The following is a 24481-nucleotide window of genomic DNA, read 5'->3' as shown; positions in this document are numbered from 1 at the left end:
CATAAAGTCTGGGTTATTCTTGAAAACAAACTGAAAGCGCTGCTTGTGATCTTCTGCTCCAAAGAAGAAGGTTCTAAGCCACAATCATGCTCATTATGTTTAATAACAATTATTATAAAGGAAAATGTTATTTGCCTGTAACTATTGGTTTATAGCTTGTAGTGCTGTAGAATTACATACTTTGCACACTACTGTCATTTAGTGTTGGAAGTTGCTTTTATTTCAAGTAAATGTTTTGGTTAAAAGATGACCCCCTGATCCTTTCCCCAAACTCACAGCGTACCAGCACAAAGACTCCGCCTCAGATATGTTTTACCAAAAACATGAGTGAAAATAAGTGGAGAGTGGTGAAGGAGGGCAGTACATGTCAACACGTGTAGTGATTAGGAATTAATAATGTACGTGTAGTTAACATGAAAACATCTTCAACAAGCTGGCATGCGGGGAGGTTGCATGTGAATCTACAGCACAGTAGGATAGGATAGGATATATGTTTATAAAGCGCTCGAATGCCGAGGCGTCTTGGCGCTGGTGTATGTGGAAGTGGTGCAGCCAGCATTATAAGGAGGCAAACAGCCAGGTCTTTAGATCTTTCCTAAAGGATTGTCTGTTAGACTGAAATTGCATGGCTATTGGCATTTTATTCCACAGCTTTGCTGCACAGTGAGAAAAGGTTCTGCCCCCCCCCCCCCCCCCATCTCATTCACCTAATCCTATCAATGTGGAGAAGACCCAAAATACTGGATCTTAATGCACGAACAGGGGAATAGGGCTTGAACATTTTATGGATGTCTTTGGCTCCCCCCCCATAAAATGCTTTGTGGACCAGGCATAGCGCCTTGAATTCGACCCGTTGTTGAATGGGAAGCCAGTGGAGTGCTCTGATTCCAGAAGAGGTTGGTTGCCCTCTAGGTATACCTAGTAGTAACCTCGGGGCGGCATTCTGCAGTGACTGCAGCCTGCTCATCTGGGTTTTGTTAATCCCCAGCAGCAGGCCATTGCAATAATCAAGTTTTGATAGTAGGAGACCCACCACCAATGTCTTTTGTAATTCCGGGACGATAAAAGGAAATATCTTTCTCAGAGTTTGTATTAGGAAAAAGCAGGAAGAGGTGAGACTATTTACCTGAGCAGTGAAATGGAACTATCAAAAACAACTCCCAGGTTTCTGACCTTAAGGACAGGGCTAGGGCATTCTCCTGCAACTCACTGGCCATCAGGAGTCGTTCCACAAGGGTCGCCCCTTGCCAAACTCAATGACCTACGTCTTGTCAATGTTGATTTTTAGGAAGCTATGGTTCATCCAGGACTGTAGGTTATAAAGACAAAGTTACCTACCTGCAGTATTAATCTTTCTGGTGGATATTCTATCTACCTACAGATTCCTCACCAGTAGTACAACCCCTGGTATCAGACTGGATCTGGAAACTTAAAAGCTTTAAGGTCGCAAGTAGAGAGAGCTGGACTTGATCGGCACCGGAAGTGACATCAGATGGAACCACTGAGCCCACATAGCACCTGCCCTACCGAAGTTGGTTACCCTCCGTTGTTTTTTTAAACCTTCGAGGCGTGATGGTAGAATGACAACAGTGAAAACTTTTCGCAGTACCAAAAGAATGGATCTTAATAATTGGTGCATAGAAATCATCCATCAAACGGGGAAGTGGTTGAGTCGGAGAGGAAATTCAATGTAGAGTATTCACCACAAGGAAAGTGTTTCTTACCCTCTAACCAGCTGTTTGTGGCATGTAGTGCTGTAGATTTACAAGCTGTGCATACTTCTGTCATCTAGTGTTGGGCCCGGATGTGTGTGTAAGTTGTTTTTCTTTAAAATAAAGTCTTCTAGAGTCACAAGGTAATGTGAATCCAACTCTTGCTGGCAATGCACATTGTCTTCAGCTACATTGTTAGATTGCTTTCTACACAGTGGACAAGAATGGAGTTGAAGCAAAGGACAAACCAATCTTTAGGAATTTTAAAGAAAGGTTCTTCCAGTGTCAAAGCTTCGAGTTCACTGACACGTCTGAATGATGTGAAAGCAGCAAGAAACGCCACATTCCAAGAGAGGAATTGAAGGGGGCATTAATGGAGGGGCTCGAATGGAGGACCCATAAGTTTTGTAAGGACAATATTGATATTCCACACAGAGGCTGGGGGAGACCCATGGAAGAATGACCCTTTTGAGGCCCTCCATAAAGCTTTGATGACCGGAATCCTAAAGAGGGAAATGTGTGCCAGTTTTGTAGCTAAGCAGTCACAGCAGCTAAGTGGCACCGGGTAGAGTTGAAGGCTAGTCCACAGATTTGTACGTGTAGTAGGTAGCAGACAATTTCCTGGACGCTAGCTTCTAAGGGGTCAATGTGCTTTGAAATACAGTAACATACAAACCTTTTCCATTTGTCAGGGTAGCAGGCATGAGTAGTAGTCTTGTGTGCCTCCTTGAGAATATTCATGCATTTGGGAGGTAGGGTGAGGTAACCAAAATCTAAGGCTTAAGGAGAAGGGTCACAAGTTTGAAGCTCCTGGGGCCGGGGTGCCTGATTTCTCCATGGTTCAGCATGAGAAGGTTTGGCCTGTTGGGAGAGCCTCTCATGCTGAAACACCGAAAGCTCGAAGAGAGTAGTGAACAAGGGCTGTCTGGTCCATGTGGAAGCCACTAGACTAGATTGAGTGTAAGAGAGGTTTGCCGAAGCCTTCGAACCACAAACAGAAGAAGAGGCGGAAAAGCATAGGCAAATATCCTTGACCAGTTCATCCATAGTGCACTGCCCATAGACTGGGCATGTGGGAATCTGGAGGTAAAGTTTGGGAACTCTCCACTGTGGCAAAAAGGTCTACATCGAAAACCCCCATCGCTGGAAGTACGGGAGGAGAACTCACCAGTCGAGTTCCCACTCGTGGAATTGCTGCTGCATCCTGCCGAGAATGTCTACAAAGTCCTTGTCCAACCCCAAAAGGTACTCCGCCAGCAGATGGTGGAGAGCCCACCGGCAAATGGCCTGGGCTAGTTAAGAAAGCTGGGCAGAGTGATTGCCTCTCTGTTTCTGTAGACAATACATGGCTGTCATGTTGTCCAGCCAGATGAGGATTACCTTGCCCACAAGGTGGAGGAGGGAGGCTTTCAGTGCTAGATGGATAGAAAAGCTGCCCTTTCAACAAATTGTTCTTGTTCCACCACTGCAGAGATCGATGGGTTCGGCAGCTGATCAACACTAGATCGTCCCAATGCCCTCTGTCTGAGACCCTTGATGCATTTTAACATTCTATCAACGGGCACAATCATAATCTGGTGTGAGGAACTATGGCAATGCATGAGGGGCCGCATGACCATACGAATTGTGACCTGTTGATCTGGCTGAAAAAGAGGAAACAACTGTGAGAAAGTGCCCTCTTTCTGCATGGTTGCCCCCACTTTTTGCTGAATTGCTGATGTGCTTTGACTGAGTGTGCCCTGGGCTCCTGCTAATCAGGTACCCAGGGCCTATGTTCTTTCCCTAAAACTGCATTGACGCCTAAACCCAATTGGCATCTCTGGCCACATGTCAGATCCTGGTAAGTGGTACAACAGGTACCCAGGGCTCTGTGACCAGAGAAGGCCTCTAAGGGCTGAAGCACGTATTGTGCCACCCTTAGAAGTCCTGTACCCTTACACTCAAACACTGCCTTTGCAAGTTGCGTGTTCTGGTGCAGAACAAAGTGAAGAGTCGACATGGCACACATCTGTGTGCCATGCCTACAACCCACTGCCCTGACATAGATCAGTCATCCCTGTGGCTGGGTGCACTATACCAGTGGTGAGGGAACAGGTGCAGGAGCCCTGTACCCTTACAGTGTCTAGGTTCATTCTTAGACATTGTAAGCACAGTGCTGCCATTAAGAGTATATGGTGCTGGGATTCTACTATTACGAGCTCCACAGCACCATAATGGCTACACTGAAAACTGAAAAGTTTGGTATCAAACTTCTCAACACATTAAACCCACACTGATGCCAGTGTGGGATTTAATGTAAAATGCACACAGAGGGCATCTTAGAGATGCCCACTGAAAACTAACTGACCACTAGTGTCCAAGCTGAGTGGCTGCTTTCAGCTTCCACCACCAGACATGTTTCTGGACCCATGGGTCTAGAGCCTCCTGCTCTCAGGGGCTTCAAAGGCTTGCTGCTTTTGTGAGCTTCCCCAGGCCACTTGCAGCTTTCAGCAACTGGTCCTCACTGGTCCTCACCCCCACTTTGGGTGGGAGAACCGGTGGGAAAACCAAGTGAGGAAGATAGGTGTGCCCACCTCTGCCAACTTCACCCCTCAGGTGGGGGAGGCGAGGTGAAGCACAACTCTCAGTCCCTGCCATTTTGCAGATTGGGGACTCAGCCAACCAGAGACAGGCTCATGCCCCTCTCCCATTGGACGGTGGCAGAATAGGGGATGTACCCACCCCAGGGAAGGGACCCATTGGTCCCTTCCTTTTACCTACCTGTAATGTCCCTAAATCTAGCATTTAGGGGCACCCCTGAACCTTGCTTCCTTCAGACAAGAAGAAGAAGCTACAAGGATAAGAAGAAGAAGGACCGAACAGGCATGCAGCAGCACACAAGAGGAAGACGCACACTAACTTGGCCCCAGCCAGACCGGCCTGTCTTCAGCTCAAACCTGCAAAATGCCGATGTGTCCCACAGCCAGCAACCTCGAAGACCCCGGAGGATTTGCCTGCCTTCAACCACAAAGACTTTGTCTCCCGTGAACACCGTATTTGTTCATCTGCAACCTCTAGCTCCAGCCGGACACCGCTAATCTACCCCACTCTGCACCTGCCGTCCATGGCCCGAGCTGGGCAAACACCATGAGGAGGTCCCCCCGACAATCCTGACCCGAGATCTGACGACAACTGATCTGCCTCAGGCTCCAGCCGACGCCTGCAGCCTAAATCCGGAAGGTCCCCCAACCGAGACCAGGAGCTGGTAAAAAGAACTGACCCCGAAAGGCACCCCTGCACCCGATGCCCCACAGCCATGGGGGCCAAACCAACAGTCCCTAAACAACCCCTAACGAACAAGTTACTTACCTTCGGTAACGATATATCTGTAAGAAACAGTAGTTAGTATTAGATTCCTTACCTTAGAATATCCCCAGGCGTCAGTCTGGATCCGGAAACTTTTGCGTAGCAGTACCCCTGCGCGTCGGTAGGCGTCGTCTGCAGGCGTCCCCTGCGGCTCCGCGTCGTCGGCGTCGTGCGCCGTGATGACGTCGCTGGAGTATATAGACGCCGCCTCCGCGCGCTGACGTCAGTTCTTTGCACACAGCTTTTCCGCGCCAGAACACGCAGAGCCATGTGAGAACTAACACTGGTGCCATTTGAAACTAGGGCCCTGAAAGGGATGTCCTTAACCCTAGGTATCAGTTCGCAGAACGGGGAGGATGGGCGGGGCGGTAAGGAATCTAATACTAACTACTGTTTCTTACAGATATATCGTTACCGAAGGTAAGTAACTTGTTCATCTGAAAGAAACAGGTTAGTATTAGATTCCTTACCTTAGAATAGATACCCCAGCAATACCAACCCCGGAGGTGGGTCTGCGAACCAATACAACCTACACCAGAAAGTCCTGGAGGACCGAACGGCCAAAGAAGCCGTCCCTCCGGACTTGACTGTCCAGGCAGTAGTGCCTCGCAAAGGTGTGCAGCGAGGCCCACGTAGCCGCCTGGCAAATGTCCTGCAAGGGGACTCCCCGGCCCAGGGCAGAAGAAGCCGCCGTAGCCCGAGTGGAATGGGCCCTCAGCCCAACAGGAGGCTCCTTCCGAGCCAAAGAGTAGCATGCTTTGATGCACAGGACGACTCACCGAGAGATGGTTCGTGTCTGTACCGCCCTTCCCTTCTTCTCACCCACGTAGCCAACAAACAGTTGGTCATCCACCCGGAACTGGCGTGTGCGATCCATGTAAAATGAAAGCGCACGTTTTGGGTCCAGACGATGGAGCCGCTCTTCATCCTTTGAAGGATGCGGAGGCGGGAAGAAGGAGGGCAAGGTGATGGACTGCCCAATGTGAAAAGCAGAGACTACCTTGGGCAGGAAAGAAGGTCTAGTCCGAAGAACCACCTTGTCAGGATGAACAGACAGGAAAGGAGGTTTAACAGAAAGAGCCTGGAGCTCACTCACTCTCCTGGCAGAGGTGATGGCAACCAGGAAGGCCGTCTTTAAAGTGAGAAGACGGAGAGGACAGGAATGAAGGGGCTCAAAGGGAGCACACATCAGGAATGTCAGAACCAGGTTCAAGTCCCACTGAGGCATCACGAACGGAGCAGGTGGATACATGTGCGTGATGCCCTTTAAGAATCTTAACACAATAGGGGACTTGAATAAAGATGGCTGATCAGGTAGCCTCAAGAAGGCGGAAAGGGCAGAAAGATAGCCCTTGATAGTGCCCAGAGCAGAGCCCTGCTGGGCAAGGGAAAGAAGGAAGAGGAGAACCTCAGACAGAGGGGCAGAAAGGGGATCCACAGCCTTTGCTGTGCACCATGCCACAAATCTGTTCCACCGGCAGGCGTATACCGACTTTGTGGAGGGACGCCTGGCTGCCAGAATTACATCACAGACTTCAGGAGGCAAGTCAAATGGCCTCAACTGTCACCGCTCAATCTCCAAGCATGGAGGTGGAGACTGGACAGGTTCGGGTGGAAGACCGTCCCCTGCTGCTGCGACAGAAGGTCCTCCTGAAGGGGCAGGCGGATCGAGGGACCGACTGTCATGCTGAGTAGCTCGGGATACCAGTATCTTCGAGCCCAGTCCGGAGCCACAAGGATAACTTGGGCCCGGTCGCGCCTGATCTTCTTCAGCACTCTGGGCAGAAGTGGTATAGGCGGAAAGGCGTACAACAGACCGCAACTCCACTCGCGCCGAAAGGCGTCGCCGAGCGAGTGCCGTCTTGGAAACTCCAACGCGCAGAACTGATGACATTGCGCGTTCTCTTCTGTGGCGAATAGATCTAACCAAGGCTCTCCCCATTGCTGAAAGAGGCCTCTCGCCACGTCCGAGTTCAGACGCCATTCGTGATCCACCGAGCACCGACGGCTGAGTTCGTCCGCCCTGGCGTTCAGAGAACCTGCCAGGTGTTGAACCGTCAGAGTCACGCCCTGACGTTCCAGCCATTGCCAGAGACGCAGAGCCTCCTGGCAAATGGTCCACGACCCCACACCGCCCTGTTTGTTGCAGTACCACATGGCGGTGGTGTTGTCCGTGAACACCTGCACTACACTCCCGTTGACAAAGGGGAGGAATGCCTTCAGTGCTAGGCGAATCGCCCGCAGCTCCAACAGGTTGATATGGAGCCGGGATTCCGCCGGAGACCAGATGCCTCTGATCTCCGCCTCTCCCAAGTGGCCACCCCAGCCCTGGAGGGACGCGTCCGTCACAACCACGTGCTCCGGTTGGGGAAGGGAGAGGGATCTGCCTCTGACCCAATCGCGGTCCGTAAGCCACCACTGCAACTGTCTCGCAGTGCCCTCCGAGATCAGGACATGGTCGGATAGGTTGCCCTGATGCTGGGCCCACTGAAACTTCAGGTCCCACTGCAGAGCCCGCATCCGCCACCTGGCGTGATGCACCAGTAGGATGCAGGAGGCCATCAGCCCCAGAAGCCGCAGCGTCAACCTGACCGAAACCCGGGATAACGGCTGAAAGATGGGAATCAGAGCCTGAATATCCCGGACCCGCCGTTCCGGAGGATAAACCCGAAACTGCGCCGAGTCGAGAACCGCTCCGATGAAAAGGAGCTTTTGAGAGGGACACAGGTGTGATTTCGGCACATTGATGGAAAACCCCAGCTCGTGCAGGAGGTCTGCCGTCATCTGAAGGTGGCGGACGACTGTTTGGGGCGAGCCCGCCTTCAACAACCAGTCGTCGAGGTAGGGGAAGACTGAAACCCCTAACCGGCGCAGATGAGCTGCGACCACCGCCATCACTTTCGTGAACACCCGTGGGGCGCTGGTAAGGCCGAATGGGAGCACGATAAACTGAAAGTGCTCCTGGCCTACCGTGAACCGCAGGTAACGCCGGTGGGCCGACAGGACGGGGATGTGAAAATACGCATCCTGCAAGTCCAACGCTACCATCCAGTCTTGTGGGTCTAGAGCAGCCAAGACCTGAGCCAAAGTCAACATCTTGAACTTCTCCTTCCGGAGGAAGCCGTTGACGTTCCGTAGGTCCAAGATAGGACGCAGGCCTCCTTTGTCCTTCTTGGGCACCAGAAAGTAGTGGGAGTAGCAACCACACCCTACTTCTGGCCCAGGAACGCGCTCGATGGCCCCCTTGGCCAAGAGGGCCGTAACTTCCTCCTGCAGAAGTGCCAAGTGGTCCCCCGACACACGGTGGTTCTGCGGTGGCATGGCTGGAGGAGTGGACTCGAAGGGGAGGGAGTAGCCCCTTCGGACGAGCTGCAGCACCCACCTGTCCGATGTAATCGCGCGCCAGCGGGAGTGGTGATGGCGAACCCTGCCACCCACTGGCGTCACGTGAGCCCGAAAGCTCGGACTAGGAAGGCTTGGATGCAGCAGCGGGGGGAGGTGTGGACTGACCTCGCCGCTGCCCTCTACCGCCACCACGGCGGAAACCACGGCCGCCACCGCGCTGGGGAGCGTTCTGCGGCGCGTGGCTGGCAGCACGTGTGGGACCGCCCCTTCCTTGGCCACGAAAGGGGCGAAACGAACCCGTCTGCTGGCGCTGGGTCGAAAGACCCAAGGACTTGGCCGTGACCCTCGAGTCCTTGAAGCGCTCCAGCGCGTGGTCCGCCTTGTCACCAAACAGGCGACTGCCATCAAATGGCATGTCCATGAGGGCATTCTGTACGTCCGGTGAGAAGTTGGCAGATCTCAGCCAAGCATGGCGCCGAATCGCCACAGTCGTGGACATAGCCCGTCCCAGCGAGTCGGTCGTGTCAAGACCACACCGGATCGAGTACCTCGCCGCATCCCGGCCCTCAACCAAGGCCTGGTTGAGTTTGTCCCGCACATCCTGCGGGCACTGCGGCAAACACTCCGCGACCGTATCCCACAGGGAGTGGGTGTAGCGGCCCAAGAGGCATGCGGTATTACAAGACCGCAGTCCAGCGCTCAAAGAGGAAAAGACCTTTTTCCCAAATTGGTCATACCGCTTTGACTCCCGATCGGGCGGGGCCGATGGAAAAGCGGACTGCGAAGTGGAGGCCTGGATCACCAGACTCTCCGGGGAGGGATGGGTGGAGAGGAAGGCAGGGTCGTCCGAGCACGGACGGTGACGCCTGGCAACGTTCCGGTCAACCGGTGCACCGGAAGCGGGCCTAGACCAGGTGCCCAAAAGGACATCCGTCAGAGCCTCATTAAATGGCAGCAGAGGCTCCTGAGGGCATGACTGCGGTTTAAACACTTCCGTCAGAATGTTTGGCTTGACCTTAGCGACGGGGAGCTCAAGGCCCAAGGTCTTGGCAGCCCTCAGCAGGACCACCGAATAGGCAGCTCCCGCCTCAGACGCCACAGGGGTCGGGGAGACAAACCCAGGGTTGGGCGACTCGTCCAGACCACTGGCATCACCCAGGTCACCTACCCAGTCCACATCATACTGGCAGGCACGGGATAAAGGGTCCTCAGACCCCTCCCAACCCTCTCCATACTCGTCCTCATCGCCGTATTCGGGGTCGACGATATAGACGTCGGGGTCAATGGGCCCCATTGGCGCCGGATCCGGCGTCGGACGACGCCGGTCCGACTCCGTGTCAGGAGTCAGAGGGAGGATGGGGGTGGCGCCTCGCGGCGCCGGCGCCGGGGACCCGACGCCGGCCGGAACCGACGGCGGAGTCACTGCGCCGCGCGGAGGCGGTACCACGGGCTGGCCCAAAGGAACCGACGCCGGAGAGGCCGGTAGACCAGCCGGCGACGAACCTGAGGGGCCCAGCGGCGCCGGGGCCGGAGCCACCGGCGGCGTCGAGGCAGGAGCACCCGAACCGCTCGGGCCCCCAGACGGGACCGACAGGCCCGCAGGCGCCGTAGGCCCCGCCGGAGGAGACCTCGCCCTCATAGCCATGAGGAATGTCTCAATCTCCTCGCGCGACGCGCCTTCCCCAGGGACCGACGGGTATGGGGCAGACGGCGTCGGCGACCCACGCGGGGCCGCGGGGGTGGGGCCACCCGAACCCCCGGCCGCATCACGCGGGCGTCGGGGGGAGTCGGGGGTGCGATGACGACGCCCCGACTTCTTACGCTTACCTGACGACCCGGAGGAATGGTGGCGACTCCCGGAGCGCTCATGGCGGCTCCGCGATCGTTCCCTCGACCGCTCCCTCGACCTCCGACCGGACCGGGACCGCTCTCGACGCGGGGCCGACACTCGGAGCTCGAGAAGCTTGCGGGACCGCTCCCGCCTAGCTTTACCAGTCAAGGCCCGACAGTCGACGCAGGACTCCACGTCGTGGTCCGCGCCCAGACACCGGAGGCAGAGTCGATGGTGGTCGGTGACCGACATCATGCGGTCGCAATTGTCGCAACTCTTGAAACCGGGCACCGTAGAAGATTTATTCACAAAAAACTTGGTCAAAAGACCGGAGTACTGCTCTTCGGATCTGCGCTAACTGGCGCGGAAAAAAGAAGAACTGACGTCAGCGCGCGGAGGCGGCGTCTCTATACTCCAGCGACGTCATCACGGCGCACGACGCCGACGACGCGGAGCCGCAGGGGACGCCTGCAGACGACGCCTACCGACGCGCAGGGGTACTGCTACGCAAAAGTTTCCGGATCCAGACTGACGCCTGGGGATATTCTAAGGTAAGGAATCTAATACTAACCTGTTTCTTTCAGATTTACCAACTTACCTCTCGAAGTGGTGGTCGCACCCAGAAGACCTTCGTCCCCAAGCCTGCAGTGCCTTTGCAAACCAGTGGCTTCCCATTGAAAACAACAGGGTGCCTGATGTCGAAACAGCAACCTGCACCCGGCCGCCCTAGTGCCGCTGAGGGCGCACCTTTGGTGCTACTTTGTTTCCCATTTGCCCTGAGTTAAAGTCTTAGAGCTGTGCTCCCACAACCAAGTGGCCTGCTTGCTAGCAGCCACCAACCAGAGGCCCCCTATCCTCCAATGGATAACATTGGGCCTCAGCACTCTGCACCCGGCAGCCCTAGTGCCGCTGAGGGTGTAATTAGAGTGCATCCTTAACCCTGGGGGACCCCTGAGTCTACCCACAGAACCTCAACTCCCCCTACCAAATACTGACCTTTAAACCGATTACACTGTTTTCCTCCATAGGATAACATTGACTGTTTTGGAAAAGTTTCTTGGGTGTGGAGAATGAAAACCTAAAGAAATTCTTTAAAATTGTACTGTTTAACAAAAATGATTTTACTTACCTGTTTATTTATTTCAGGAAATGTCCCTGAGTAGTATCCAGGTGTACTATTCTGAGTAAGAAAAGTAATCAAAAAGTAACTTAATTGTAATCTTACAGAGAATCCCATTCAAAGTATATGTACTTTATTCTGAGAAGCATTGCATTATCAGTAACACTACTGTAATCAAATCAAAGCACATTTACAATTCCAATCCAAACTGTGTTACAATCTGTATATTTACAGCAAAGTAATTATCACTTACCTGTGCCAGGCTTGGTTAAAATATCTAAAAGAATATTTTTGATACAAAACAATTGGTTCGAAGTTCAGTCTTTTGAGTGTGTGAATTCATTTGCTGACTGAGTGTGTAAAACAAATGCTTAACACTGTCCTCTGATACTGCCCTATTGTTCGACCACACTACCACAAATAGAGAGTGAGGTGCAATCTAACTTTACCTCTGCCTACCTTTGGGGTTCCACTGGACTCTCTGCACACTATACATCACTTTGGTATAGTATATACAGAGCCAGCTTCCTACAACAACGCATGGAAGGACTGGACTCTTGCAGGGCTGGAATAGGCCTTGCCCACTTCTGCATTGAGGATTGCCTCTAAATATGGTTGGATTTAAAAGGATTGGAGATTAGACTTTACAGCAATGATGGTAAACTCCAGCTCGTGTAAGAGGTTTATCGCTTGGCACACTGCTGCTGCGTTGCACTCTTTATCAGCCAATCGTCCTGGTACGGAAATATATGGATACCTTGTCTTCACAAATGCACAACTTCTACTGCAAGGCATTTGTTAGAAACTTGAGTTGTGCTGGTGACCCTGAACTGACAGTATTGAGCACTTACCACACACTGGAGGTAGCACTGATATGCCGAATGAATCAGGATGTAGAAGTAGGAGTCTTGAAGTTCGAGTGCAGCCATGAAGTCGCCTTGCTGTAACAGTGGAATGAGATCCTGAAGAGTGACCATGTGGAAATGCTCCGACAGGATGTATCAGTTGAGGGTCCCTAGGTTCAGGATAGGCCTGAGAGGCCCGTTCTTTTTGGGAATTACAAAGTAGAGGGAGAACACCTATGTGCCCTGTAGGTGTTGTGGCACAGGCTCAATTGCCCTTTTGAGAAGGAGTGCTTTAACCTCTTCCTGAAGCAGGTGTTTGTGTTCTGGGAAGAGAATGAGTCTGAGGGGTGGTATCTTGGGAGGCATGGAGGAGAGCTGCAGACAGTAACTCTTTTGAACGATGCCTAATACCCACTGGTCTGAGGTGACGTGTTTCTAGGTGAGCAAGGACCTCTGAGGTCGACCCCCAACTTGTATTGTGTTGTTTTTTGGGAGGTGGCTTAGTTACACCTATGTCCTTCGCGGTCTCCATGTCCTTTTTTTTTTTTTTAGCTTTTCCAGCATCTCATCAACCTGTGGTAGGTGCACTCCAATAAAGGGTTGGTTCAGTAGAGGCTGTTGGACATCTGTCTTAAAGCCATAGGCACTGAGCAAAACATGTCTGCCTATGAGCATTCTGGAGTTGATGCCGGGAGAGCTGCTGTCTGGATGGGGGTCCCTTGCTCACTTTACCACTGGATTTAAGCTAGCCTTGGATTATGAGGGGTGTTATCCCCAAACCGGTCCAAGGATGCTTGTTTACGGTCCAGGGAGGTCCGGGCCTGGCAGTTCAGGCTGGACTGTTCCCATGAGGCACAGGCTCAAGAATGATTTGCATATAGCTGGGTCCAAACTGGGGTGGCTAAGTGAGCTACAGAATGATGATGGATTCAACCCAGACCTGTGACTGGGGGTGAGTGTCTGAAAAGTTTCAGCACACTGTCCATCATCTCCTTGTATCATCATCAAGGGCACGTCAGATGATAGTGCTAGAAATGAGCTTGCTTTCCAAGACTAGCTCATGTCCTATTTTATGGTACTCCTCTTGGAGATGTTGAAGGAGCTCCATCTCGTCCCAGTGGTGCCGGTCACAATCAGGGAAGTTGGCGGATGAAGTTGGTGATGCGCCAGTGTTTGGCCGATTGTGCAGTGTTAGTTTACCAGCTGTGTTTGCTTTCCCTGTCCGGTGGAGGCGATGCGCTGGAACCGTGTACATTGCCTCTTTTGTAAGCAGTATGCACCACTAAATAATCTGGAGGGAAAAGACCCTGGATGTAGAGTGGGTCAGTAGGGGATGTCTTGTATTTTGTGTCTTCCCTTTGGAGGGGAGCTATGACAAGTATTAACTGGCTCCCTAAAGATGCCTTTGGCTGGCTCAAACATGCCTTCCAGCATTGGGAGGTACAGCATGGAGCATTGTGAGGAGGATAAGGTTTCTAGTAGATGGCATCCCCATGCATGTCGACTTTATGAAATGAGGCCGCCCTACCAAGAACCTAATGGTAGGAGGTGGTGTCTTCTGGCAGTGGGGGAAGGGCGGGGAAGAGATTGGGATCCATGTCTCCAGGAGGGTCCACGTCATAAGAATCCCAGGTGTCATCCTGTGGGGGCATGTCATAAGGGGCTCCTGTGTGTTGATCCCCAAAGTCAGAGTGTGGTGACCCTTGTGGTGTGTAAGAAAGGAGGTCAGTGGAGAGAAGGTGGGTAAGGTGAGGCTTGTAGCAGGAGAGGGGGTAGAGATGGGGGAGGCTTTCGAAGAGGGCTGGTAGCCTTGTCGTGCCTCTTCCTCTGGGTGGTGGTGAAAGCTCTACAGCCTCCTCGAAACGGAGTTGCCTCTTGGATGTCTGCATGGAGGGCACCGGTGGCTGGGCGGGGATACATATGGGGGTAGATCATGATGTGCCACGTCCTGCAGCTTCCAGCGGACAGGTTTCATGGCGCCGATGGACTATGTCGGCTTCAGTGCTGGTGCATGAGTCGTCGGCGCTGAGAAGGGTTTCGTTGCAGAAAGCTTCAGCTCTGCAGGGCGTTCTGGTGCCGATGTAAAAGCGGACAGCGCAGAGCCATGGCTGAGCATGGGGTCTGTTGTGGGAGTTCTGCGCTGACCATGGCCCAAGGGCAGTGGCGGCCTGGAAGCCTGTTTCTGAGCCTCAAGCAGCTGCTGTCTGACCCTTGGAGGCGGGCCTGCTCAGAGTGCGAGCGGTGTCAAGGGGATAGGGGCAGAGTGACTGAACTCACGAACAGTTGAGCAGTTGGGAGGTCTTCGATCTATAACATGCTTCAGGTGAGAAGGCCTTCGTCTCGGCTGTGGATGGTTCTATTTGGTGTTCCCCCTCAAGGTCCTCAGTGCAGAACAGTTTTGGGGGTGTTGCGTACACTTCTGCTCAATGTTTTCAGTAGACAAGCCTGATGGTCTCAACGAGTCTTCCTTGACTGGAAGGAGAGGCAGGCATCGCAGGAGACCTCATTGTGCTCAGGCAAGAGGTTGAAGACCTGATAAAGATTGGTCCAGGGGTATTTCCCTAAACACGGAGGACAGTAGTTGAAATGCATCCATTCAATCACAGGCAGCGCATGCCGATTGTAAGGAAATGCCTCTTTTTGTGTGGTCGCTCCCAGGTTTTTATACTGATGCTATTTTTTCAAGTCAGCTTGAACTGAGGCTTGCTAATTTGACCTCAGTGCCAGTGCCCTGACCCTAAAGTGCATGTCAAATTGGCTGTACCCAATTGGAAATGGCTAAAATACCTGTAAGGTCCCTAGTATATAGTACCCTGGTACCCAGAACATGTAAGGGGTACAACAGGGCTTGCAGCACTGGTTGTGCAACCTTTGATGTCCCCAAGTAAAATGAGTCTCCAGCCTGCCACTGCAGACTGGCAGAGCAGTTGTGCATTAGCAGCTCAACTTGGTCATTAAAAGCAATGGCTAAGCCACTGCTTCCCCAGTACATCTGGGTAAGGCACCCCTCTGGCAGGCCTACCTAGTTCAAAGGCAGGGTGCAACATATGACACGGCTCGGGCAGAAGATGCAGTTTACATGTCCTGACAGTAAACACATGGATACATAGTTTTTACTGTGGAAACACTTGGTCACCCGATTGGCGAGTACAGGATCACACGCGGACCCCTCAGTAGTGCTAACTCCTGAATGGTGCAGCCAAAAAGGGCTCTTCAATGTATCAAACAACTTGTTACATTAAGTCCGACTTGCATCACAAGTCCAAATCAATGTAACTTGTTGAAGTGTGCAGCCTTTACAAAGCAGCCACTATGGTGCCTTTAAAGCTGCAGTGCTTTTACGGGCACACATGGAGCCTGTTGAGCAAGACCGCTTTCTACCCTCCCAGAGAGACTTGTCAACGACTCTCAGGAAGGAGAACAATGAGAGATTACAGGCCAGGGAGGTGTTACCTTCCTACTGAAGGAAGCCACTTTGATGTTAGACCCAAAAGGCAGGCTGCAAAGGAGAAGGCCTAATGTGTCGCACTAGAGAAGAGGGCTGCCCCACTGTTTAGGCAGTCAGAAGACGGGCACGAGGAGCAGAGGAGAAACCAGTTACTAAACTGTTTTCCCCAGGGGCTAGGGAGGTCTAAACATCGAGAGAGTGGTCTCGCAATCTTGGGAGTGGGCAGAATGGTGCATCCTGGCCTGATGCTACACACCACTGAAAGTGGTCACCAGATAGGAGGGAACCTGGTTGCCCATTGGCTACCAACCGTATGCGGCCATGGGGGCATTTTCTGAGCATAAAAAGGGCACACATGGCACCCAGACCTCAGATCTCGACTGACTTGGAAGAAGGACCGAAGGAGGCCTGAAGGAGGACTGCCCTGCTGCACCGAGGGACCAGCAAAGAGAGGCTGCACCGTCAAAGACTGCACCTGCTGCACCTGGTGGCTAGCGAAGAGAGGAACCATGCCTGCAGTATCCTGCTGAAAGGGAAGCGGTCTCCAGAGGCCAATTAAGCAGAGAGGCTCCAAGGGACGCCTGACTGGCTTCCTGTTCACAGCACAGGGACACAATAGATGAAGAAGCCTGCTGGGGCACGTTGGTTGTCCAACTACCACTGCCGCTGTGCAGGACTAGGGATCAAGATCCGAAACACAGAGTTGCACCCGAGTTTGCTGAGCCTAAGAGTGCTGTCTGAGAGTTGCTGGGATCCTCAGAAGGAGAGTTATAGAACCAGGAAGGATTGGTCTGTGACCAGACAAAGGGTGACTGGAAGTCCAGTGGCAACTGGCCTTCGGCAAGACTGGAGAGGACCTTGTGGGACGTCAACCCTGCAAACAGGTCGAAGTCGACCCAGTTCTCATTCGAAAGGGGTCGCACTTGGTGAGACGATGTGAGAAAAGGAAGCCATGATAGCAAACAATGCCGCCGGAAGGGAGAGAAACTGAAAAGAAAAGAAGAGAACACCGCAATGGCGTCAACCTGGAGATCAGTAGCATACGACCGAACCAGACAGTGGTACGAAAACAATCCAACAATGGAGCCTATGCCCTTGTGCATTATTAACAAAAGGTGAAATTACATTACCTTGTGTCTTAAGAAGATTTCTTAAAACAACTTGCACACATCCAGGCCCAACACTAGATGGCAGGAGTATGCACAGCATGTGTATTTAAAGCCACAAGTCTCAAAAAGATCACTACCTTTCTTTCTAATTCACAAGTTACTACTTGTGTAACAATATATCTGTAAGAGACATTAGTGATAGATTCCTTACCTTAGAATATCCCCAGGCATCAGACTGGATCCGGAAAGTTTTGCTTAGCAGTACACCTGCGCGTCAGTAGGTGGCGTCCTGCGGCTCCGCGTCCGTCGCTGGCGTCCTGCGGCTCCGCGTCTGCCGCTGGTGTCGTATGCGCTGAGATGAAGTCAAGGAGACTACTTAGGCGCCACCCAGGCGCGCTGGCGTCAGTTCTGTACACGACTTTTTGCGCCAGGAACCCAGAGCCATGCAAGATACTGACCACTAGTGCATTGCAACTAGGGCCCTGAAAGGGATGACCTTAACCCTAGTAATCAGTTCGCAGAAGGGGGAGGATGGGAGGGGCGGTAAGGAATCTATCACTAACTAATGTCTCTACCAGATATATCGTTTCACAGTAACTTGTGCATCTGAAAGAGACACGTTAGTGATGGATTCCTTACCTTAGAATAGATACCCCAGCAATACCAACCCCTGTGGCGGGTCTGCGGAGTCACGGAGAACAGAACGCCAAAGAAGCTCTCCGGACTTGACTGTCAAGGCAGTAATGCTTGCTAAACATGTGCAGCGAAGCCCACGTAGCTGCCTGACAAATGTCCTGCAAGGGAACGCAGAGTCCCAAGGCAGTAGTGGCTACCGTCGCCCTGGTAGAATGGGCACGCAGCCCCACAGGAGGCTCGTTCTTAGCCAAGGAGTAACATGCTTTGATGCAGAGAACGACCCATCGAGAGATGGTCCTTTTGAGCACGGCCCAACCTTTTTTGGCACCCAAGTAGCCAACAAAGAGCTGGACATCCATCTTGAACTGATGTGTGCGCTTCAGATAGAATGAGAGCGCACGTTTTGGGTCCAGACAGTGGAGCCTCTCTTTCGAGGGATGCGGAGGCGGAAGGAAGGTGAGCAAGGTGAGGGTCTGCCCGATGTGAAAGGGCGTGACAACCTTTGGCAAGAAAGAAGGACGGGTCCTTAAAACCACCTCGTCCGGATGAACAGAAAGGAAAGGAGGTTTAGAAGAAAGAGCCTGGAGCTCACTTACTCTTCTGGCGGAGGTGATAGCTACCAGGAAAGCAGTCTTTAGAGTAAGAAGGCGCAAGGGACAGTTATGAAGGGGCTCACAGGGAGGGCACATCAGATATGTCAAGACACGGTTTAAGTCCCATTGAGGCATTATGAACGGCACAGGAGGAAACGTGTGCATAATGCCTTTTAAGAAACAGTTAACAACCAGGGACTTAAAAAGAGAAGGCTGATCAGGAAGCCGCAGAAAGGCGGAGATGGCAGAAAGATAACCCTTGATAGTGCCCAGAGTAGAGCCCTGCTGGCCCAGAGATAGAAGGAACAGAAGGACCTCAGAAAGGGGATTCACAGCCTTTGCTGTGCACCATGCCACAAACTTGTTCCACCTGCAGGCGTATACCGTTTTTGTGGCGGGACGCCTGGCTGCCAGAATGACATCACAGACTTCGGAAGGTTGATCGAAAGCTGTCAACTGTCGCCGCTCAATCTCCACGCATGGAGGTGGAGGCTGGACAAGTTCGGGTGAAGGACCGTCCCCTGCTGCTGCGACAAAAGATCCTTCCAAAGAGGAAGTCGGATCGGGGGATCGATTGAGTAGCTCGGGATACCAGTACCTTCGTGCCCAATCCGGAGCCACACGAATGACCTGGGCCCGGACGCACCTGATCTTCTTCAGCACTCTGGGCAGAAGTGGTATAGGCAGAAAGGCGTACAACAGACCACAGCTACACTCGAGACGAAAAGCGTCGCCGAGCGAGTGCCACCTTGGAAATTCCAACGCGCAGAACTGATGACATTGCGCGTTCTCTTCAGTGGCGAATAGATCTAACCAAGGCTCTTCCCACTGCAGAAAGAGACCTTGCGCCATGTCCGAGTTCAGACGCCATTCGTGATGCATCATGCACCGGCAGCTGAATTGGTCCGCCCTGGCATTCAGAGAACCTGCCAAGTGTTGAACCACCAAGGTAATGCCTTGATGTTCCGGCCATGTCCAGAGGCGCAGAGCCTCCTGACATAGGGTCCAGGACCCCACCCAGCCCTGTTTGTTGCAGTACCACATGGCGGTGGTGTTGTCCGTGAACACCTGCACTACACTCTCCCGGACAGAGGCAAGGAATGCTTTCAGTGCAAGCCGGATCGCCCGAAGCTCCAAAAGGTTGATATGGAGCCGGGACTCCGCCGGAGACCAGAGACCTCTGAACTCAGCCTCTCCCAAGTGGCCTCCCCTTCCCAGGAGGGATGCATCCGTCACCACTGTGTGCTCCAGCTGGGGAAGGGAGAAGAATCTGCCATTGACCAAATCACGATTCGTGAGCCACCACTGCAAGTGCCGTGCAGTGCCCTCCGAGATCTGGACGTGATTGGACAAGTTGCCCTGATGCTGTGCCCACTGGAACTTCAGGTCCCACTGCAGAGGCCGCATATGCTATCTGGCAAGTTGTACCAGCAGGATGCAGGAGGCCATCAGGTCCAGGAGCCAGAGGGTCATCCTGACTGAAACCCGGGTAGAGGCTGAAAGATCGGAATCATAGCCTGAATATCCCGGACTCGCTGCTCGGGAGGATAGACCCAAAACTGCATCCAATCCAGAACGGCTCTGATGAAGGGGAGCTTCTGAGAAGGACTCAGGTGTGACTTCGCACATTGATGGAAAACCCCAGCAAGTGCAGGAGGTCGGCCGTAGTCTGAAAGTGGGAGACGACTGCCTGGGGAGAGCCCGCCTTCAACAACCAGTCATCGAGGTAGGGGAAGACTGACACCCCTGACCTGCGCAGATGAGCTGCGACCACCGCCATCACTTTCGTGAACACCCGAGGGGCACTGGTAAGGCCGAAGGGGAGCACAGCAAACTCAAAATGCTCCTGGCCTACCTTGAACTGCAGGTAACGCCGGTGGGCCGACAGGACAGGAATGTGAAAATATGTGTCCTGCAAGTCCAACGCTACCATCCAGTCTCCGAGGGCAGCCAATACCCGAGCCAGAGTCAACATCTTGAACTTCTCCTTCCGGAGGAAGCGATTGACGTCCCTGAGGTCCAAGATGGAGTGCAAGCCCCCCTTGTCCTTAATTAGGGATCAGAAAGTAGTGGGAATAACAACCACGTCCTACTTCCGGCCCAGGAACGCGCTCAATGGCCACCTTAGCCAAGAGGGCCGTGACTTCCTGTTGGAGAAGCACGAAGTGATCCCCGATATGCAGTGGAACTGAGGGCGCATGGCCGGGGGGTAGATTCGAAGGGGAGGGAGTAACCTCTCCGGACGAGCTGCAAAACCCACTTGTCGGAATTGACAGAACGCCAATGGGGAAGGTGATGGCGAATCCTACCACCCACTGGCGTGGGAATGTGACCCGAAGCTCAGACTAGGGAGGCTTCGAGGTAGACGTTGAGGGGGTAGAGGTGGACTGAACCTCAAGCTGGCCCCCGGAGCCACAGCGGTGGCCACCGCGCCCACGCCCGCTGAGTCTGGTTCTGCGCAGGCTTCTGGCTGAACGAACGGCCAGGGGTGCCTCTGCCATGGCCACGAAAGGAATGAAACGTGGACGGTCGCGTGGTGGAAAGGCCTAAGGACTTGGCCGTAGCTCGAGAGTCCTTAAAATGCTCCAGCGCCGTGTGGGCCTTATCACCAAACAGGCGAGTGCTGTCAAAAGGCATGTCCATGAGCTAGCTCTGAACGTCCAGGGAGCACCCAGTGGACATCAGCCAGGTGTGGCGCCGAAGCGCCACGGTCGTGGAAATTGCCCTACCAAGGGAGTCTGCGGTGTCCAAGCCACAACAAATGGCCAATCTAGCCGTGTCCTTACCCTCAGCCACGCGATACAAAAAGGGGTGATGGACGGAGTGTTTGAGCAAATAAAAAACTCACCCCCAGTCAACTGATCTGGGTTTAATCCATCACCATTCTTTAGCCCACTCAGCCACCCCAGTGTGGCAGGGTATGCTCAGACGTGAGTCCCTTGCTCACTTTGCCACTGGATTCAAGCAAGCCGGGCTGAAGACGGCTGTAATGGCAGAAACCGGTCCTCGGAAGCTTGTTTCCGGTCCAGGGAAGGCATGGCTTGGCAGTTCGGGCTGGACTGTTCCCATGAGGCACAGGGTCAGACTGATTTGCATATAGCCATGTCTGAACTGGGGTGGCAGAGTGGGCTAAAAAACGGTGATGGATTCAACCCAGATCTTTTGACTGGGTGTGAGTGTTTGATTGGTTCAGATGCTCCGTCCATCACCACCCCCTTTTGTACCGCTTTTGGCCACCATAAGTGTGGCAGGGTATGCTCAGACTTGAGTCCCTTGCTCACTTTGCCACTGGATTCAAGCAAGCCGGGCTGAAAACGGCTGTAATGCCAGAAACCGGTCCTCGGAAGCTTGTTTCCGGTCCAGGGAAGGCATGGCTTGGCAGTTCGGGCTGGACTGTTCCCATGAGGCACAGGGTCAGACTGATTTGCATATAGCCATGTCTGAACTGGGGTGGCAGAGTGGGCTAAAGAACGGTGATGGATTCAACCCAGATCTTTTGACTGGGTGTGAGTGTTTGATTGGTTCAGATGCTCCGTCCATCACCACCCCCTTTTGTACCGCTTTTGGCTGCCATAAGTGTGGCAGGGTATGCTCAGACGGGAGTCCCTTGCTCACTTTGCCACTGGATTCAAGCAAGCCGGGCTGAAGACGGCTGTAATGCCAGAAACCGGTCCTCGGAAGCTTGTTTCCGGTCCAGGGAAGGCATGGCTTGGCAGTTCGGGCTGGACTGTTCCCATGAGGCACAGGGTCAGACTGATTTGCATACAGCCATGTCTGAACTAGGGTGGCAGAGTGGGCTAAAAAACAATGATGGATTCAACCCAGATCTTTTGACTGGGTGCGAGTGTTTGATTGGTTCAGATGCTCCCTCCATCACCACCCCCTTTTTGTACCGCTTACCCTCAGCCACAGCCTGAGACAGTACAGTATGGACCTTCTCCGGGCACCGAGGCAACACCTTAGCCACGGAATCCCACACCACGTGGGAATAGCACCCCAGAAGGCATGCGGTGTTCACTGACCGCAGTCCTAAGCTGGCCGAAGAAAACAACTGCTTGTCAAACTGCTCCAATGTCTTAGAGTCCTTATCCGGCAGAGCCGTGGAAAAGGCACTCTGGGACGTAGAAGCCTGAATGACCAGACTTTCGGGTGTAGGATGAGTGGTCAGAAAGGCAGGGTCACCTGGCGCCGGGCGATGACGCCTGGTGACGTTCTTATCTACAGGGGCCCCGTGGCAGGCCGTGACCAAGTGTCCAACAAGACTTCGGTGAGGGCATCATTAAAGGGCAGCAGCGGCTCCGAAGAAGTGGACGCCGGCTGGAGCACCGCAGTGAGGAGGTTTGTCTTCAGGGTCACCGTGGGGAGATCGAGGTTAAGGACCTCAGCAGCCCGACGGAGCACCACCGTATACGAGGCACCTTCCTCGATAGTGCGCGGGGGAGAGGCAAGCCCCGGATCTGAGGAGACCTCGAGGCCTCCAGCCTCCTCCAAGTCATCCACCCAATCCTGCTCAGAATCACACTGACAAGCAAGCGGGTCCTCAAACCCTTCCCAGTCATCCTCCTCCGCCAGCCCTGAAGGCACAGGACTCGGCGGCGGGGCAGGAACCAGTGAAGGAATAAACGGCCCCGGTTCCCAATTCGGATCCCAAGAGGGGACAAATCCCTCCGGGAACCGGGGCAGAGGCGGAACCAGCGGTATCCACAGCGGCGGAGCCAGAGCCGGCAGCATGGGATCTCTTGGCGCCGGAGCCAGGGGCGCAGGATCCTGCGGCGCCAGGGATGGAGCAGCTGGCGGTGCCGGGGCTGGGTTCGCTGAAGGAGTCGACGGACCAGCAGGGTTCGGACACAGGACCGCGGGGCCCGAAGGCGCACCGGCGGGAGCCCGAGGTCTAAAAAGGTGGTCCATGGCAGCAAGGAATAGGCGGGTAGGCCGCATAACTCCCAGGCAAAAGAGCCCCTGTCCCCCTCGTCCGCATCCGGGGACCGACGGGGGGACGTCGGAGAGCGAAAATGCTCCTTCGACTTCTTTTTGAGCTGTTTCTTACCCGAATCCGAAGGGGAAGAGGAGTGGCGGTGACGACTCCGTGAACGGTCACGGGAACGAACCCTGGATCCGTAACGGCGCGGGGACGAGTGCCAAACTTCGAACAACTTCCGGCACTGTTCCCTCAGGGCCTTCGGGGCCATAGCCCTGCAGTCCAGGCAGGACCGGTAGTCATGGTTGCGCTCCAGGCAGTAGAGACAGACGTCATGAGGGTCCGCCAAACTTACCACGGACCCTTCTCCTGCCGCCCCTGCAGCTTCACCTGCGACAGAACCACCAAACCTCCAAGGACTGGAACCATCTCCGCTGCATACTCCTCAACACCCGCTCCGCACGCGAACACGCCGTCGAGCTCTGGGATCTGCTCGACACCTCCGCCCCAGACGTGGCCGTCCTGATTGAGACCTAGTGGAACGACTCCTCGGCGCCCGACATCGCCATAGCCATCCCGGACAGCTACAAGATCACCTGCATGGATTGCGCCAAAGGAGTCGGAAGAGGAATAGCCATCGTCCACAAGTCCACCCTCAAGGTCGCCACCCACGCAGACGACACCCGCCGAACACCTGCACTTCTGGATCCACACTGACCCCAACACCACCCTCAGAGGAACACTCATCTACAGACCCCCCCGGACCCCGGGCTCAGTTTAGCGACTCCATCGCCAACCTCGCCAGCACCCACGCACTCGCCTCCACGGACTACATCCTCCTCGGGGACCTGAACTTCCACTTCGAGAACAACAACAACGCCAACTCCACCACCCTGATCGACAACCTCGCCAACCTAGGCCTCAGACAGCTCGTCACCCACCCACACTGCTGGCCATACGCTGGACCCTGTCTTCTCCACAGGCTCCCACGTCACCTTCGACAACACCACCGAGCTCCACTGGACCTACCACCGCTGCATCCATTTCACCTTCAAGAAACCAACCGCACCCAACAGCTACCTCGCCGCTGATGGAGCAAAGTCACCGAAGACCAGCTGATCACCACCCTCGCCCAGAACCCGCCCACCGACCCCACCAACCCAGACGCCGCAGCCCGCAACCTCAGACAGTGGATCGATGACTGCACCAACACTCTCACCCTGCTCAAGAAACACCCCAACAACCATGCCAGCAAGAAAGCCACCTGATTCAGCGACGAGCTCCAGACCTCCAAACGCGCATGCCGGAAACTGGAGAACAACATTTGGGGGTGGGCCGCACACCATCTTTCATCAAGTTCATCCTCTTTCTCCTTATGTCATGAAGCATGCTCAATGGTAGCGTGCCCATCTCCTAGGCACGTGTAAACATTAAGTCACTGAGATGGGGCACTATGCCGGTGTCCCAAACCATGGCACTGTTGCTAGTGCTAATGCAACCTTTTTTAACTTTTTTTCTTCTTCCACTTAAATCAGTTATATACCATTAATTCTATTCTTCAACCGGCAGTAATCATGAT

The 24481-nt window shown here is 53.8% G+C and overlaps 1 protein-coding gene across 1 annotated transcript in view; it reads right to left on the bottom strand.

The window, feature by feature from the left end:
- FRAS1 (Fraser extracellular matrix complex subunit 1) overlaps window positions 1-24481 on the bottom strand; it is a 1313599-nt gene that overhangs the window by 299421 nt on the left and 989697 nt on the right. The window lies entirely within an intron of this gene.

Source organism: Lissotriton helveticus, chromosome 2_1, assembly GCF_964261635.1.
Source record: "Lissotriton helveticus chromosome 2_1, aLisHel1.1, whole genome shotgun sequence".
Lineage (NCBI taxonomy): Eukaryota > Metazoa > Chordata > Amphibia > Caudata > Salamandridae > Lissotriton > Lissotriton helveticus.
This window is presented reverse-complemented; position numbering and strand designations above follow the sequence as displayed.